The 18,437-nt window shown below is 36.5% G+C and overlaps 1 protein-coding gene across 1 annotated transcript in view; it reads right to left on the bottom strand.

Annotated features, from left to right (window-relative positions):
* The window catches only part of LOC125110881 (multiple epidermal growth factor-like domains protein 6), a 587,667-nt gene that overhangs the window by 167,750 nt on the left and 401,480 nt on the right, over positions 1-18,437 (bottom strand). The window lies entirely within an intron of this gene.

The raw sequence follows: 18,437 nt of genomic DNA, 5'->3' as shown, positions 1-18,437 counted from the left end.
TAAAAGAGAGAACTCTGCTAGCACCTGATGTGACAGTGTAAGGAAAATACATTTCCAGGTTTATCATTTAAGAGTCTCTGACTGCACACAAACAAGGCATAGATGAGGTTCTCGATGAGAACTGAACAAGGAAGAGAAATGGGTAGTAGGGCTGAAGTGCTTTAGTAAAGAAAACATGCGTTCCGGCCCCTATGTTCTTTCTTCCACTAGTGTTCTGAACATGATTTTGTGGATTCACAAAGGCTCCACAAATGAAAGAGATGGAAAGTACAGGCTAGTTACATTCAAAGGGAAGCAAAAGCTGTCTGGATTCAGTCTGATAAGGCTGAATTTGTCTAGGGACGGATTCTCTTGAAATTTGCACTTGATGCTCAAGAGACTGTACCAAGAATTATCAGCTGTAAGAAGGCACTCTAATTTAGCTTATGAAGCAGTTATTGCTCTGCTTGAATGGCCATTGATTAGAAATTGGAAGAATGTGTAGGTCAGGTTTTTATAACGCATGGCTCAAAAATGGGAAGTTTAACACAAAAATACAAACTTTATTTAGAGGTAGACTTTAATTTATAGGATTACTCCTATTTTTGAAGAACCTGGCATTTGTTATTACATATTACATAATGTTATAGTGGAACTTACATTGTCAGAAAAGAAGAAAAGCACGGAAGAGACTGCTTAGGAGAAAAGAAACATACAGAAAAGAGCTTAAAAGTATTTTTTAAAAATAGAAGATTTCCTTTACAATTAACAGCCTAGTCTTAAGGAATATCTAAATAACATTGTAATATTTAAAATTTTGCAAGATTTAAGCATAAACAGTGGAGGAAAAAATATCGCTTTGATTTTAGAAGGAAATAAGAATTATTCACCTATTTAATAAAATACATTAACCGTAATAAATCAAATAAAGTTAGCTTCAAAGATCACTTATTTACATGTTTTAAACAGGTTAAGTAAAATTGGTAAATCAATCCTATGGAATACTATGCAACAGTTGAAAAATTTAACAAGGCCATTTAAATGTGCCGGCAGGAAAATATGTCAATGTCATGATGCTCAGTAAGACAGAGAGAGGAGAGAGAAAGGGAGAGAGAAAGAGAGGTAGAGAGAGAGAAAGAGAGCAAAAGAGAAGAACATATATGGCATGATATGGATGTATACATATATACAATATATATTTATACAAATGTTTAGGATCTGTGAATAAACACACAGATACACTCATGCAGATCCACATATGTGTATGTGTTGTAAATGCTTAGAAGAAGACCACTACAGACACACAGAGAACTGATACCAGTGACTAAGCCTACAGTAGAGGGAAGGATAAGCACAAAGGGTGGAAAGGATTACTAAAGAGAAAATTGCACTTTCTCTTTATTATTTGTACATATTTTAATGAGAATGAATCACCTCTATATTTTTGAAATTACATGCGTTATGTGGCCAAAACTGGTAACTGAAATCACCAATGGCACCTGGCTGCTAATCTCTATTTATCAGAGAGTGACTATATTACATATTCTATATTTAATATCATAGCTACAACTAAGCCTTTTCTTAAGATGGATCACAGGCAAGGCCTATTGCCCACATTTCAAAAATCTGAACTTAAGGAAAGTCCATCAATATTTAAGACACATTTAAGATTTTTTAAAACTTTAATATAATCTGAGAACAAATGCTCTTCTTTCAACATTTAGTGTACTTGCAAGTAACTGCTACAAACACATGATATAGTAAGTTAGAGCTGATCACTATAAAACACAAGTTTTTAAGAGGCCGTCTGTTTACTACTTTTTTTATTATTATTAAGGCTTATTTTTATTTCATTTATTTTATTATTATTAAGGTTTTACCCACAAATTCTATAGAAAATATAAAGGCCAGAAAAGAATAATTACATGTAATTCAGTTTGTCTTTTACATTTGAATCACATTTGATAGTCAGCTAGTTGAACATTCTTTTAGCTATTCCATAGACAATAATTATCCTTCTTTCTATTCTTAATCTTTTATGCAAACCATATGGCACATTTAGAAATTTTGCAGGCTCTAATTAAAAGTGTCCATTCAAATTAAACAAGGGCAAAAGAGACACTATATTAAGATCTACCAAATATTTTTAGAGGAGCTACACATAGAGAACAATATAACAGACACACTGTCAGTTAAATCTATCTGCAATCTTCATGCTGATTTTTAAGACACAAAAGCTGAGAAAACAAAGTATATCACTAGTTGGTCTTCTAAATATGCAAAGCTAAATGTCAGGGAAGCAAAGAGGTAGGAAAGGAAAGCAGCATCTGCTGGATGATTTCATGTGCCCAGGCTGTGTGTGCCTCAGCTCAAAACAGCTTGATGTAGGTGCAGTGAGCATGTCCAAATCTGCTGGTGGTAGACTAGTATATTAGATGCTCTTCAATGCCACCCAGATTCCCCTTTAGGAATGAAGGACTTACATACTAGATACAGGAATGCTGCCAGTATAGAGCCTTCAGTTGTCATCCCTCTTCAGGATGGGACTGGCTTTGACCACATGTTTAAAAAAAAAAAAGTAAGTTCACCTGGTAGCCTAGCGGGAAGCCTAGTGTCACTGCTGGTGCCTCTTTATCTAAGGACGTGTCCGCTTTGCTTTGGGTGTAGTCCAAATCTAATGACTAATACGTGTAGAGCATAAAACCCAGGCCTTGGCCCCAAGGCAGCACAACTCTGAAGCCCTTCTCAGTTTCAAAACTTCCCATGAGTCCTGCTAAAATTTTTGTGTGACTCCCTCACACCCCATTTTCTTCTTCTGCCCATTCCTGTTTCCCTTCCTTATTTTCCACAGTTGTTGATCCCTAGGGTATCTTCTAATCAAATTCATGCACATTAATCTCTATTTCAGAGTCTGCTTCCTGGGAACCTATTTTGTGACTGTTCATTTAAAAATCAGGCAAGAAACCAAATTTGAAACAAAATAATTTACCAGAAAAAAAAAATTTCAAAAATATAAGAGGTGAAAGTTGGAAATAAATTTTATTTTCATTATTCCTATGAACATGTAATATTTCTGAACACATCATGTATTTCTGTGAAACATTTTATTATTAATTTTTAAGATGGACTTTTTAGGGGGAAATTACTGAATTTTCTCTATAAGAATCTCATGAGGTGAAAGCAAAATATGTTTATAATAAAGAGAGATAAAAGTATAATAAGTGAAATAAAAAATAAGTAAGATGTTTATTACTATTAAATGCAATTAAAATTACCGATACTTGAAAATAAGTGCTGAGGTCATTAAGGTAGAAGCCTGCAATTAGGAACTTGAACAACTACAGGCATTATAACTAAAGAAGATCAATAAAACACAGCAAAAAAGTAACAAGTTCTTAACCAAGAGATAAAACAGGACATAGAAAAAATATTTTTAATAGACATAGTTAAGAAACACTCCAACTGTAGATTATTTTAAAAAGAATTTTTGGAAATAATAATGGCAGATAAACATCTGGTTGACTGAATCATTAAAGAGACAATTATTAGTAATCACAGTGTGTGAGGTTATGTGGAGACATAAAACATTAATACTTAACCTTGATCATCAAGAAACTTAAACTGTAGTTTATTAAAACTTCCCTAAGAAAAGGCTTTTCTTGAAGAGGAAATTCAAAAAAATTATGAACTGTGAATGCATTTATAACTAAGATATAATTTTTAAAACTGATCGGAAAGTCATAAGGGAAAGAGATTTTTTTCTCAATTTCTGGTTATTAATTTACATTCCAAGGAGAAAATAATTATATTTTTTCTCTATTGCAATTGCCATTATTTTGACTTATTACAAATTCCTGATAATTGTCTTACATAAATCACTTATTATAATAGTTTAACTATGATTGTCAGCTCTGAACACAATATAGTCAAGGTTCTCTCAAAAAATTCTTGAAATAAAAGTAATAACATTTGGCACAAGTATAAAAATTATATAATAAGGATATTAGAGATTTATTTTAGAAATACATTATTTGAAAGCAAGTTTTAATATTTGCTGCCATTTCCTTTCCTTTATTAAAAATCTAATAATAGGGCTTGACAAATTTAATTATTCAGAAATATATTTTGAGCCCAGAAAAATACTTTAGATTACTATTAAATATTCTTACATCAAAATGTATGTCTAATATTCTCATTAATATTTTCATAGACATTTAATGCACATCTTTCCAATTTAAATCACACATTATCAAATGTCATCACAAAAGCAATATGCTGAATATTTCTGTTATCAATTTTTGAAAGCTTTTCTTTTGATTAGGAGAAACTTGAATATTAAAAAGCTATTGTTTTCTCCTTCATACAAAACTCACAATGTTCAACACCTTAAACATGATTAATTTTTAATTAATATGGGGGCGAAAAGGAGTAAAGTAGCAACTGGTCTTAAAAACATTTCTAAACACAAAAAGGGAGAAGCAAATTAGTTTGCAATCCAGTGAATACAGTTTAGCATGCTCATTAGCATCTTATCCAAACCTCTTAGAATACTTTATTAAAAACCCTGACAACATCCCTAAGGGATAGAGATAATGAGCCTTTTTATATACTCATTTTCTGAAATGTTAAGGAACAGCAGGAAGGGTTAACTCACTTTCTCCCTCCTCTACTCTTACCTTTCCCATAAAATGAAAGACACAGACAACTCCAGTTAATAAGTTCTTGTGGTTCTTGTGATTTCTAGCTCAATGAGATTCTCTTTCTGATGCTGTTGGTAACACTCATTCTAAAATTTACTTACCCCTTTAAGCTATGTCAATGAGGTCCACGAGAGAATAAAGTGAAGGAGACCAAGGCTACAGGTTGGATTCCAAGATAAAATCTAAAGAAATTTTCCTGAGAAATTATTGTCCAGAGGTTATGTACTATTGTATACCTTTAAGTATCCTCCACAGATATGTGTATTTGGATAATAAAAGGAAAAATATGAATACAGCCCCAAACATGGTATAGCCCCAAAGTTTTATGGCCTAAAACTCATTTAATGCATATATTATTGTGTACCAGCCAGCACTAATATCCCTGTAGAGTGTGACAGAGTTGAAGCCTCTCTTCAGAAAGAAAAGTAGAAAGTAGGATTTTAACACCTAGTTTATATGACTTCTTTATCTAGGGAAAGAAGGTCTTACTCTGTGCTTACTTGAACTTAATGTAGGGGGACTTGCCCAAAATAGCCTCTTTGGCTTGAGGATTATTTGGGGCTAATTGTCTTTAAGAAACAAAAGGCTCAGGAAGTTATTCTTTTTACCTCTCTCTTAACTGCCTAAAAGAATTTATATATATATATATATATATAAAAAAAAAGGAGTTCCCGTCATGGCGTAGTGGTTAACGAATCCGACTAGGAACCATGAGGTTGCGGGTTCGGTCCCTGCCCTTGCTCAGTGGGTTAACGATCCGGCGTTGCCGTGAGCTGTGGTGTAGGTTGCAGACGCGGCTCGGATCCTGCGTTGCTGTGGCTCTGGCGTAGGCTAGTAGCTACAGCTCCGATCAGACCCCTAGCCTGGGAAACTCTATATGCTGCGGGAGCGGCCCAAGAAATAGCAAAAAGACAAAAAAAAAAGAATTTATATAAAGGGCCTGATCCAGGAAAATCACTGCCATCAGAGATATCTACAAAGAATATGGCAGGGTGTGGTGGGGGAACTCAGCAGGGCCTAGAGAACAAAGTCCATTCTGTGTCCCATTGTCTCTGCATGGCTCAGCAAACATTTGCTTTTTTCTGTCTCCATGTCAACTGCCTTCCTCCCCTTTGAAGTCTAGAATGCATTCCCTCTTCTCCTTCTTTCATATGCCATACAAGCCTCAATTGCCTAACTTGTCTTTGGGCCTCATATTCTTATGGAACCCCCTTGTATGTATGTAATTAAATTCATTTTTTGGTTTTTGTTTTCTTCCCTGTTAATCTGTCTCATGTCAATTTAATTCTCAGACCAGCCAGAAGAACTCAAAATGCCAAAGACCCCCCCACCACCACCACCCTGGCACACTTACCTGATGAATAAACATTTAAAAATATTTGTATATTCTAAAAATAACATTACCATTGTGGACAAGGTGGACATTACTGAAAATAATTTCTAAAAAGGAAATTAGGAGTTTGTGCTGTGGCACAGCGGAAACAAATCTACTAGTAACCATGAGGTTGTGGGTTTGATCCCTTGCCTTGCTCAGTGGGTTAAGTATCTGGTGTTGCCGTTGCCGTGAGCTGTGGTATAGATCAGACGTGGCTTGGATCCTTCATTGCTGTGGCTGTGGCATAGGCCAGCAACTGTAGTTCTGATTAGACCCCTAGCCTTGGAACCTCCATATGCCACAGGTGCAGCCAAAAAAAGCAATAGTAATAATAATAATAATAATAAATAGAGTAAAATAAATAATAATAAAAAGGAAATTAAATATCCCTTAAAGCCACTATTGAGAGAGAGTATGTCAACATTTTGGTGTAGTTATTTCTAGTTTCACATATCTGATATATATCTGTATTTCTATCTTGATGAATTTCTTTCTCAGCTTCCATATCTCTATATACATGCACATCTACTTCATTTTCTGCTTTATTTATTTTCCAATCTCTGAATATACATCTGCCTATCTGGTAGTGAAACTTAGGATGAACCCCCAAGTCATCCTTCCCTTTCCTTGTATCTTCCTTCAAGGCATCCTTACAGGAAAACTTTCTCTCCACTGCTCCCTCCCGTATTTTTTTCCTAAGTAAAGTTCTGCCATCTCATGCCAATTATTGAAGCCAAGCAGGGCTCCTGGACTTGGATACACATAACAATATCTTTGAGCCCTTCTACAAAACTAAAACCCTCAACAAATGGGAAGATGTTATCTACTTGATGAAGAATTCTTCATGCCAGAGAGAAGGTCACAGTCTGACAGCCTAGAACCACAGAAGCTCATAAGGAGATCCGTTATACTTTTTTTGCTAAACCAAACATAATCTGCATTGATTTCCGTCAGGCAGGAAATTCTTTCTGGGTCTTTTGGTTGGGAAAAGAGGTTCCTCTACTTTGGGGTGACAGAATCCTAGGAAAGGGTCTCCTCTTTGCTCTACAGCAGTCATGCCCACGTAGGGATCTCAACGGCCTTTTGCTGACAGCATATTTCCATCACCCCTGTGCCAAGCTTGGGAATAGGATGGGCCCTTTTGCCAAGACTGCATACCTCCACACTAAGAGGCCCTCTTCCTGGTGGATCTGTGAAGGCCCTGGCATTCTGCAGCCAAGGGGCATGACCCTGTTCCCCTGAGAGATATGAACATGCCCATCTCCTCCCCACGGGTCCACAATATGTCCCCACTTCTTCCTCAGACTGCTTCTGAGGAAGAGGCTCCTGCCTCTTCTGCCTTTGAATTCTCTCCATATTCTATAGTCCAGTACCATTGCCTTCAGGTGTGTAGGCTAAAGAAACCTGCAGCATGGCAACCATTTTATGAGGCAAATGTGCCCACAATCCAAGGATAGGGGTGTCTACATGTGGGTGGGGGAAAGCAGATAAGAGGAAGGAATGGGTAGAGAAGGCTTCCTTACTTTCTTGACTTCTGAGGCCATGGCAACAAAAAATGTCTTCCTGTCATTACTGGTTCAATGTATTATTTTCACTTCCTCTAATTTTAATGTAGAAAAGTTTCCAACACATTGAAAAGATTTTGTGCACAAATATAAAAATCCCTCTAAAAGGCTTGGTTATTCGAAATGACTAATTCCTTAAGATACCAAGATTATCTCGGTATCACTGTAGAATTTTTATAAACAGTGGTACATTAACTGATTGCTTTATCCAAAGATACATCCCAACCACTGAGAATAGAATTCACAGACCACAAATAGTTCATTTGGCTAATATTCCTTAAGTCATTCAGCACACTACCATTTGCATGTTGTCAAAGATTTAGTGAAAAATTTGTAGAAGACTTGATTGCACTGATGATTTTGGTTATGCCAACTTTTCTTTATAAACCTAGATAAAATAATGCCAGTAAAACTTAGCTTAGGCTACTTGTATCCTATGCTTTACACTATTTTCAAATACAGCCCGTTTAGTTACAACTGTTCTTGGGAGGTGAATTAGTAGATAAGATGTTGGTATATAAGGAAATTAGGCCAATTTTAAGCATTGGTTCAGATTTAAATTTTTTACAACATATTAGTGTTTTTCCCCACTAAGCACCAGCAGCTAAATATATACTATACAACTGAAATACAGAAAGTGTGGTGGTGGACTATGGTTCTATAAACAATGCCCATTCATTCTATATTCTTTCTCTAAGTTGGGTTGGCCACCTGCGCCCTCTTGAAAACATATACTCGTGCACATGGTATATTTTGATCTGTCCTCATAACTTAAAAGCTTCAGCATTTGTGTACTCCTCTTTTATCAAGCTACTTTCTCTCTCTTTTTAAAAAGTAGCATCCTATATTTATTGCAGGATTTCTTTTCTAGGAATTTAATTGGTCTTTTGAACCACAGTAGTATTTTTATGAGCTTGGTTGTTTTAGATGGAGCTCAGGTTATAAAGTTGCATTTGTTTTTAGTGTTGTACCTTCTTATTTTTAAAGTTGCATTATTTTTTAGGGTCATGAATGTTTTTAGAAAACAGATGTTACAGTATAAAGATCTGTGCATCATGTTTTTTAATTCTCTGAATAAAATTACGAGGTAGGCAGGACATTTACAGAAGAAATGAGGCTCAGAGAGCTTAAATGGTTCATTCATTAGCATCTGGTAAGTAAATGGTAAATAGCAGCCCTGGTCTGTTGATTCCTATTCTAGTTCTCTGGACATAATACCAGAATCAACATCTTTAATGACTATCTGTATAAATTATTTTATTAATTATGACCTGCTTTATAATGTGGCTTCTCTCGTTGCTTTAAGTTAGTATTTCAAGCTTCATTTTTTTTGTTGTTTTGTGTGTTCACAACTTGTTTGCTTGGCTACTCTTATCTGTGACTCCCTGATTATTATTATAGATTATAGTAGATAATGGTAGAAGTCCTCTTCCCTACATTCCTGAGCCCCACCCTATCAAAATAAAAACACAACTAATCAAGCGCATTGCTCAGACCTTGAGGTCTTAGGAAGAACACCCTAATTCATAAGTGAAAACCCCATCATTGTACACTGGCTCTGGTGTCTCGGTAGCCTGATATTGCCTTGAAAGGGATTACAGATCTTTCTACCCATAAGAAAAAAACACACCTGGATAGACAGTTTGTGAATTATTGGATAATCTTGTCACCCTCAATAGAGCTTCCTAGGATGAAGAGCTGCAGATTCATCCACAACCATAAAGTGTGTGTGTGTGTGTGTGTGTGTGTGTGTGTGTGTGTTTTATTTATTTATTTTTGTTTTTTATTTATCTGGTATTTTTTTGGCCACACCTGTAGGATGAGAAATTTCAGGGCCAGGGATCGAACCCACGCCACAGCAGTGGCAACGCTGGTTACTTAACTGCTAAGCCACCAAGGAACTCCAAGTGTGTATTTACCAAACACCTCTCATGATTCAGGCTCATTTTTAGGTATCAGGACACAGTTAGGAACATTGCACAGCCTCCTTGTGGTCTAGCCCAAAGCAAAAAAGACCCTTGTGAAAAGTTCCATTCTAAAGGCACAGTTTAGGGTAGTGGTTCTCAAATTTTAGGATATCCAATGTACCTGGAGGATCTGTTAAGGCAGATTGCTGTTTTAATGCCCCCAAAGTCTCTGGTTCTTTAGGTCTGGCATGGGGTCTGAGAATCTGCATTTCTAACATCCTCCCAGGTGATGCTGAGGCTGCTGGTAACATAAGGCCACCAAGCTTTTATCATCTGTAAAAATGGAGCTTTGTAATCGTGCCTAACCCATGAGTATGTCTTGAGGATAAAAGTAGTCAATAGCGTAGAGCCTGGTACATAGTGAAAGGTCAATACATGTTAGCTTCTGTTATTATTTTTATTATTTTTCATTATTATTAAGGGGTTTCAGGAGGATTCATCCAAATTCTTTCTCTCCTATTTCAGAATGTCTGAAATCCCTTTAACCAAAGACAAACTGATAAAAATTAAATAAAATTCTCTGAGAGAGTTTACTTTTGGTGAAACTAGGAATTAAGTCAGCAATATCATATCCTTCCCTTATTCTGCTTTTGATAAGGTGGAGACCACTGGGGCTCTAAAAGACGTTGATAAAGGTGAAAGTATTATCTGGAGGAAAAGGTAGAAGCAACAACAACAACAAAGCTTAAAGTAACAAAGAGAACACAGGAATTCCCCTGACGTCTGCCCTATCCCCACTTATACAACCTTTCCATCCAATAGAACTCTATCTACATTTTATTTGTCTCTGTAAAACCCATTATTATTATAATAGCAAATCATTAAAGAAGAAAATGTTGGACTCCTTCTTCCATTCGAAGGTCTGCTGTTTCAATACTGAAGCTGTGTCCAGTTCTGTTATATGACAGGCCCCCCGAACATCTCCTCAGCAGGACATGACACATGTTGAAAATAAGGTTATTGGAAAAGAAATACAGAAAATAATTATTGATCTCCCATGGAAAACAGCTGCTTCTTGTTAGTAGATAAACAAATGCCCTCTCTCTGGGTTTTGAAACAGTTTTAATACCTAGAAGCAGAAACATGCCAGCGAAAGCATATACAGTCCAAGAGGAATACAGCAAGTGCTTTTTATTAAGGTTATTTCTTTTAAATTTGAAATGTATGAAAATCTCTAAGCAACAATTAATACCTAACAAAGGTGATAACTGCCTTCAGTCAATGAAAAAAATGAGGCATTTCTTACAGATGGGCTCTTCCTTACATGTTTGACAATGTGGGAAATAAGTCTAAATCCTAAGTTACTTAAAAATTAAGTGGCACAATCAAACTAATAGAGTGTCCATGTGAAAAGTTATTCTTCTTTGTTTTTTGTTTGTTTGTTTGTTTGTTTGTTTGTTTTTGTCTTTTTGCCTTTTCTAGGGCCACTCCCGTGGTATATGGAGGTTCCCAGGCTAGGGGTCTGATTGGAGCTGTAGCCACTGGCCTACACCAGAGCCACAGCAACACAGGATCCGAGTCGCGTCTGCAACCTACACCACAGCTCACAGCAATGCCAGATCCTTAACCCACTGAGCAAGGCCAGGGATCAAACCCACAACCTCATGGTTCCTAGCGGGATTCGTTAACCACTGCGCCACGACGGGAACTCCTCTTCTTTGGCTTCTTGCCAAAGATGTGATGCCCTATTCAAATATAGGAAGAATATACTTGATTCTTTGGATTGTAATTCCTAGGGCAGATGTAATTATTATTCCAAGGGGGAATATTGGGTTAGGTTTCTGCAGTGGTCACATCTTCACCAACCAATCAATATATAATACTGTTTTCTATGTGTTTCTGTTTAAGGATGCCATATTCAATATTATTTGGGGACCATTTTGAACACCAAAGTCACTAACAAAAAGCACAAATATGTGAAAAGTGTGGCATTAAATAGACTGAAAAAGACACCCATTTATTAGTATGAAAAAGACATCTATTTATTAGTATGAAAGCTAAAACAAGAAGGCAGAGTCTTGTCCTGTTTGACCCCAGGTAGGAACATATCCATTGGGTAATTCAAATTTTTAGCTGTTCTGTACATGTCCATAAAGGACAATGAAAGCACAGGGAGTACTGATTTGGGGGCTACAAATAAATTTTTGTGAGTTGGTAAGTTCACAAATAATGAAGATTGACTGTATATTCTTCATTTTGAAGCTCTTGCTCCTTTTATTTATAGATTCTACTAAGACAAATCATCTGTCATTTTAGGCCATTTGTCTTTGCTATCTTGTTGCCTTCAGAATTATCTTTTTATGATGTCCTAAAGTTTTACTAGAAAGTAGAGAGGCATGAATTTAGATTATTTCTACAATAGTTCGTGTTCATTTCCAATTTGAAAAGATATCTTTCTCTAATTCTGGAAACATATTTTTCAGCCATTATCTCCTCAAATATTACTTTGCTGCCATTTCCTCTTATTTCTAGAACTCAAAATATACAGATATCAGAACTTCTCAATATAATATAACACCTACATATCTTAACTCTTGCTTCATACCTTTCATCTCTTCATATCATTTGACTATGTGCTAAGTGAAGCTTTCAGAACTAATTTTTAATATACAAATATCCACAACTTCTATGAGTTTTATTTTATGATCCTTCTTTGCATCATACCTGCCAGTTTCTATTTCACTGTTTTAATATTCCTTTCCTTTTCTTTCTGAGGATCTTGAACATAATTATTCAAAAGCTACTTATGGTAGATTAAGAAAATGTGGTACATGTACACAATGGAATACTACTCAGCCATAAAAAAGAACAAAATAATGCCATTCACAGCAACATGGATAAAACTAGAGATTCTCATACTAAGTGAAGTAAGTCAGAAAGAGAAAGATAAATACCATATGATATCACTTATATCTGGAACCTAATAAGTGGCACAAAAAAAACTATCTACAGAAAAGAAACAAACTCATGGACTTGGAGAACAGACTTGCAGTTGCCAAGGGGGAGAGGGAAGGAGTGGGATGGACTGGGAGTTTGGGGTTAGTAAATGCCAACTATTGCATTTAGAGTGGATAAGCAATGAGATCATGCTATATAGCATAGGGAATTATATCTAATCTCTTGTGATGGCAGATGATGGAGGATAATGTGAGAAAAAGAATGTATGTGTATGTGTTACTGGGTCACTTTGCTGTACAGAATATTGTAAATCAACTATAATAATTCTTTTTTAATTTAAAATAAAGCCAGGAGTTCCCCCCATGATGCAGTGGAAATGAATCCGACTAGGAACCATGAGGTTGCAGGTTCAACCCCTGGCCTCGCTCAGTGGGTTAAAGATCTAGTGTTGCCATGAGCTGCGGTGTAGGTCTCAGACGCGGCTCAGATCTGGCATTGCTGTGGCTCTGGCATAGGCCAGTAGCTGCAGCTCCCATTCGACCCCTAGCCTGGGAACCTCCATAAGCCAAGGGTGCGGCCCTAAAAAAAAAAAACAAAAAACCACTAATGGTATAAATGAGGAATCTGAGATTAATTAAAATACAGTACTGTATGTAAAATAGATAAATAATAAGAACCTACTGAAGAGCACAGGGAACTATATTCAATAACTTATAATAAGCTATAATGGAGAAGAATCTGAAAAATAATATATATATATGTACACATATTACTGAATCAGTTTGCTATGCACCTGAAACATTGTAAGTCAACTATAATTTAAAAAGAAAAAAGAAAAGCCATAAAAATGTCAAAAATAAAGCTACAAAATTAAAAGGAACAAAAGCCATTAAAAATCATTTATGGTATGATATTTGTTCATGGAACTAAATTCAACTCTGTTTTCTCAATTCCTTTCCTAGACATTGACTTTTTTCCTATGGGCTTTAGCATTTCTTTGGGCAACTTCAATTTGCATGGCAGCATTTTCCACTCTTTCCTGTCCCTCTGAGCTCATTCCTCTCCACCTATGGGTTTTGCAGTCTCCTGTACATGGACTCTCAAGAACAGGTGTTGCATTAGGGCACCTGCCTTCCTGGAGTGCGGCTATCATAGACAAGTCTCTGAACAAGCAGGTGCCTTGGCCTAGTTCTGCTTCCTTCTCACTGTCTGAGGTATGCAAATTAGAACAAGCAGCTTGAGTCAGCTTCCTTTCAAAGGTGAGGAAATAATTCCCTGGCTCATGGTTTCCTGCCATGAGACAGCCCTTGATACCCTGTTGTTATGAGTAGAATTGCATTTCTCCCCAAAATGTTTGTGTTTAAGTCCTAAGCCCTGGTACCCCAGCATATGATCTTATCTGGAACTAGGGTTTCTGTAGTTGTAATCAGTTAAGATGAGGTCATAATGGAGTGGGTTTGGCCTCTAACCCAATATTTATAATCTTTACAAAAAGAGTATCATGTGAAGAGAAAGATACTCACCCAGGGAGAGTATGATACACTGATGAAGGCAGAGATAGGCATGATGCTTCTACAAGCCAGCTAGTAGCATATATTGTTGCCAATAAAGTATGACAAACAGGAGGGAGAGCTGGAAAAGATCCTTGCTCAATACCTTCAGAGGGGGCGGGTAGCATGGCCCTGCTGCACTTTAAATTTCAGACAGCAGGCCACCAGAACTGTGACAGCATACATTTCTTCTGTTTAAACCACCCAGTTTGTGGTAATTTGTTATGGCAGCCTTGGCAGGCTAATAAATTCACATTTGGTTATCTATGTCCAGTTCCTGGTGTCTTGCCTGTTTCCAGACTTGGTGCCTCAAAAGTCTGACTAGCCAACTCCATTCCCATCCATCTGTATTTCTCTATCTTTTTTTTTAACAAGAAAAGTTTGTCTTTTTTTTTCTTCTAGTTTGGCTACTCTTACTTTATTTAGAAAATATAGTCTATTTGCCACTACCACATCTCTAGAGAGGGTGAAGGAGTTTAATATGAAAATTCATCATACAATATTTTATGAAAGTGTCCATTTTCTAAGCATTCCATAACATATAGTCTTTTCTTATAATAGAGAAGAATATTTTAAGAGGAGAAGAGACATATGACCCTTGGTTTTAAGATTATTTTACAGGAGTTACCTGGTGGCCTAGTGGTTAAGGACCTGGCCTTGTCATTTCTGGGGCTCAGGTCACTGCTGCAGTGTGGATTGGATCCCTGGTCTAGGAAATTCCACATGCCACAGGTGGGGCTAAAAAATACACTTTATGAAAGAAAAGAAAAAAATGGGAAGGAAAGGAGAAAGAGAGAAAAAGTGAAGAAATAAAGGAAGAAGATACCATTCCTCTCCAGAGCATAAGTTAAGATTCCTCTATACACAAAATTAAAGGAGCGGGTAAGGCGGAAAAAAAAATCAGTAATCAAAATCTATTGTCATTTCTGTTTGTCCTTCACGAATACCAAGTTTTTTCTAATCCTCTGCTCTAGGTCCAAGATTTCCTTTAATTCCTTTCCCTGGCCACCCATGTGAATGTCAGGAGAAAAAAATACACGTTACATCAGGTCCCCTAAGAAATGGATATGGGTAGTGCCAAACTTCCCAGGCCTTCTGGGAAGCTGAGCATAATATACTTTGTTATTCAGAGACTAATATCCATATGCATTTGTGCTATTTTCACTGATGAACAGCTTGAGGAGGATTCATTAATAAAACCTTTCAATGTTTCCAGCTTCAGAATGTCTGCAAACATCAGTCATGACCCAGAAACAAATCAAAGCAACCTAGAAAATTTTAAATAGACTTGAACTTAGTTTGGAACACACATTTAAAAATGTCCAATAAACCTGGGATCTAGGTCATAAAAAAGAGACAATGATTACACAAGATAAAGCAATGTTATGACCTCTCACTAAATTCTCATCTAATTTTTCTTGTATTTATTAAAGGAAGCATTTCTGGGGTATCAGCTAACACATTTTCAACTTAAATTTTTCATTAGAGAGATTATAAATATCTCTTCACAACATGTATGTGGAGGCAGGTGGCACTGTGGAAAGAGCGTTAGATCTGGAGAAAAAAATAAAAGGCTTCTTCTACCATTTACTGATCACAAGCAAATCTTTTAATCTTTCTAAACCCCATTTTCCACACAACTGGAAATAGGAATAATAATATCTCCTACTACATAGTAGGGTATATGCATTACAAAGTGTTATTCAACGATAGGTATTTATTTATATTATTATAAAAATGTAGAGCAACAAACAACTGACTACCTGAAAACAAAAATGAAATTTGCCACAGACTAACGAGCTCCTTGAAGAGCAAAGGCACACGGTGGCTTTGTTATTTGAACTTGTGAAACAGCATAAGTGTGCCGAGTCAGAATGTCCAGGAGACTCAGATGAGTGGATTGGGCTCAGAAAGCCTGGCCCTGATCTTTCTGCTTCATGTCCTGACTCCCAGCATGGTGAATTAGAGGTTTGAATGTGTTGCTTCACATCGAGGGTCTGGGAGAGCAAGGACACATAGGTTCAAATGAATTCCTATTTATGGATATATTAGTAGCTTAAAAACCTGGACTGTTCTTCACAGTGAGTCAGGTGCCTGGGGAGCACATCTACTTAGGAAACCAAATTATAGATGAGAAGTTGGCAGTGTCCATCTGAACAAAGAAAGTCACATGCCTTTAACATTTGGTGCCCTCAAGCTCAAAAACCCCGTGAATTGCCTTCCTCTACTATATGTTATTTCTCCTTTTTAAGCAGGATGCGTAGAAAAGAGGCTCTTCCTTGGGGGAGTAAGAAACATCAATTAGCCACCATTTATATTCTCTGATCCAAGAGGGTGCTGGGCCAGGGGTAGAATGAACAGATGTCTGGCTTGTACTCAAGGCGTTTTGAGTCTAGAAAGAAAAACGTGAACCACTAACTATAATAAAGATAGGTGAAGCGAGTCTGTGTGAATTTTGTGAGTGTGCAGTAAGTAGTGAAAAAAAGAACAAGGAAGCTAATATTTTGGGGGCACTCAAATTGGCAGGACAGTAGGCCTTTTTCACATATTTTTCAATTTAATCTTTCCAATAACTCCATGAGCTAGCAATGTAACCCACATATCAGTTACGGCCACTTTGTTCTCTAAAATTCTACAGAAGATTGGCTCCAATAATCCTTTTGCTGCAGTAGGCCTTCAGTTGACAGGGTCAGTGGAAGACCTAGAAAATTATAGGCTAGTTCATGAGAGGCTGAAAAGTCCTGCCACAGGGCTTACAGAGAATAGTATGACTGCACTTGCTAGCCTGGGGTTTTCGTTTATTATATGTTATAAAGCACACATATTTATTTTATGGCATGTAGTGCTTTTTTATGTTTCAATACTTCTAACTATAAAATTTTAATTATTTAAGTACCCCTCTACCCTTTATTCTCTGAAGTGTCCTAGTTGGGGCAATACATATAATGATTATCTTACTATGACCCCAACATTCCCCTGGACCAGTGTCCCTGGCAGCCATCTAAGGGACACTCCTGGAAGCACTACGACTATCCTTGAAATCCTACCCAGCCATGGGGCCCAAATATTTTTCTATTGATATTTAAGTGGAATACACAACTGCCAACCAGTGCACATCTCAGCCAAGTGGAGAACACATTTACAGCTAAGCCAAGAAACCCCCTGTGTTTACCTGGGAAGGCTTAACCACACCATCCTCATTAACCTCACAATATAAAGGGAGAGCTTTATATTATTAAATTCCAAAAATTATTTTTTATGATTGTATTTCATATTGCCTACTTGCCAGAGAAGGAGAAATTATGGATTATATTTCCTGGACCAAGTTTTGATATACATTAATCAAAAATATACTTATGTATAATTTATTTATATAATACATGTTATAAAATAAGCATATGTTTAATAATATCCTTAATAAATTGCCTTCATTAAAAAGAATAAGTTCATTAAAACAGGACATTCTTAGAAAATTTGGTAATGTTTTCATTTACATTAAAAAAATTAATGCCCAGAGTAAGTGCTTCCAAATTATAAATCATTTGAAGGATCTCCTAAATGATCCTTACTTATTCTTCTCTGGCTTTAGGAAAAGACTAAAAACCTAGATATGAAAGAAAATAAACCCCCAAATCATCCTGAAAGGGTGTCATTAACATGAAAGAGAATGCTTCTGACTCCTTTAATGTTGAAAATAGCAAACTAAAATTGGTCATAGCAAGTGAGGGTAAGCCATACCCAAAGTGTAATTTGAAAAGTCCAGGTGCTGCTTGACACACAGAGATATCCTGTAAGCTAGTGTCTGAAATGTAACAGTTACAATAACCCAGGAACAGTACCCAAAAAAGCAAACAGATACATCAACGTGAAAAACAGGTATTGAAACTACTATTTTTCATCATAAAGCAGGGGAGCACTTCTCTTCTATGAGTAAAAGAAGTAATTCTTCCAAGGAAACTACATCGTCTCTGCAGGACAGGTAAAACTGTCATTAGCTGAATTGTACATAGGAGAGCCCAGAATGTTAATTTATCTCATTTTGTCCTCGGCTCATGCAGGATTAGGTTATCATTAGGGAGGAAACAATGAAGACAGCAATGAAAGCTGGAGGAGAAATGATTTTAAACATGATATGTTTGCAACTTTGCCCTACATCTAGTCTAATGATCTTTGGGAATTTAAAATAATTTTGGATAAATGATCAGAATACTAAAATAGATTCAAGAGTTAGAGTTCTCTTGTGGTGCAATGGATTGAGGATCCAGGGATATCATTGCAGTAGCTTGGATTGCTGCTGTGGTGCTAGTTGGATCCCTGGCTTAGGAACTTCCAAATGCTGTGCATGGGGCCAAAAAAAAAAAAAAAAGAGTTAATCATATGACTTAAAAACTGAGAAATATGAA

Source organism: Phacochoerus africanus, chromosome 1, assembly GCF_016906955.1.
Source record: "Phacochoerus africanus isolate WHEZ1 chromosome 1, ROS_Pafr_v1, whole genome shotgun sequence".
Taxonomy (NCBI): Eukaryota; Metazoa; Chordata; class Mammalia; order Artiodactyla; family Suidae; genus Phacochoerus; species Phacochoerus africanus.
The sequence above is the reverse complement of the archived record's forward strand: the minus strand, read 5'-3'. Positions and strand labels throughout refer to the sequence as shown.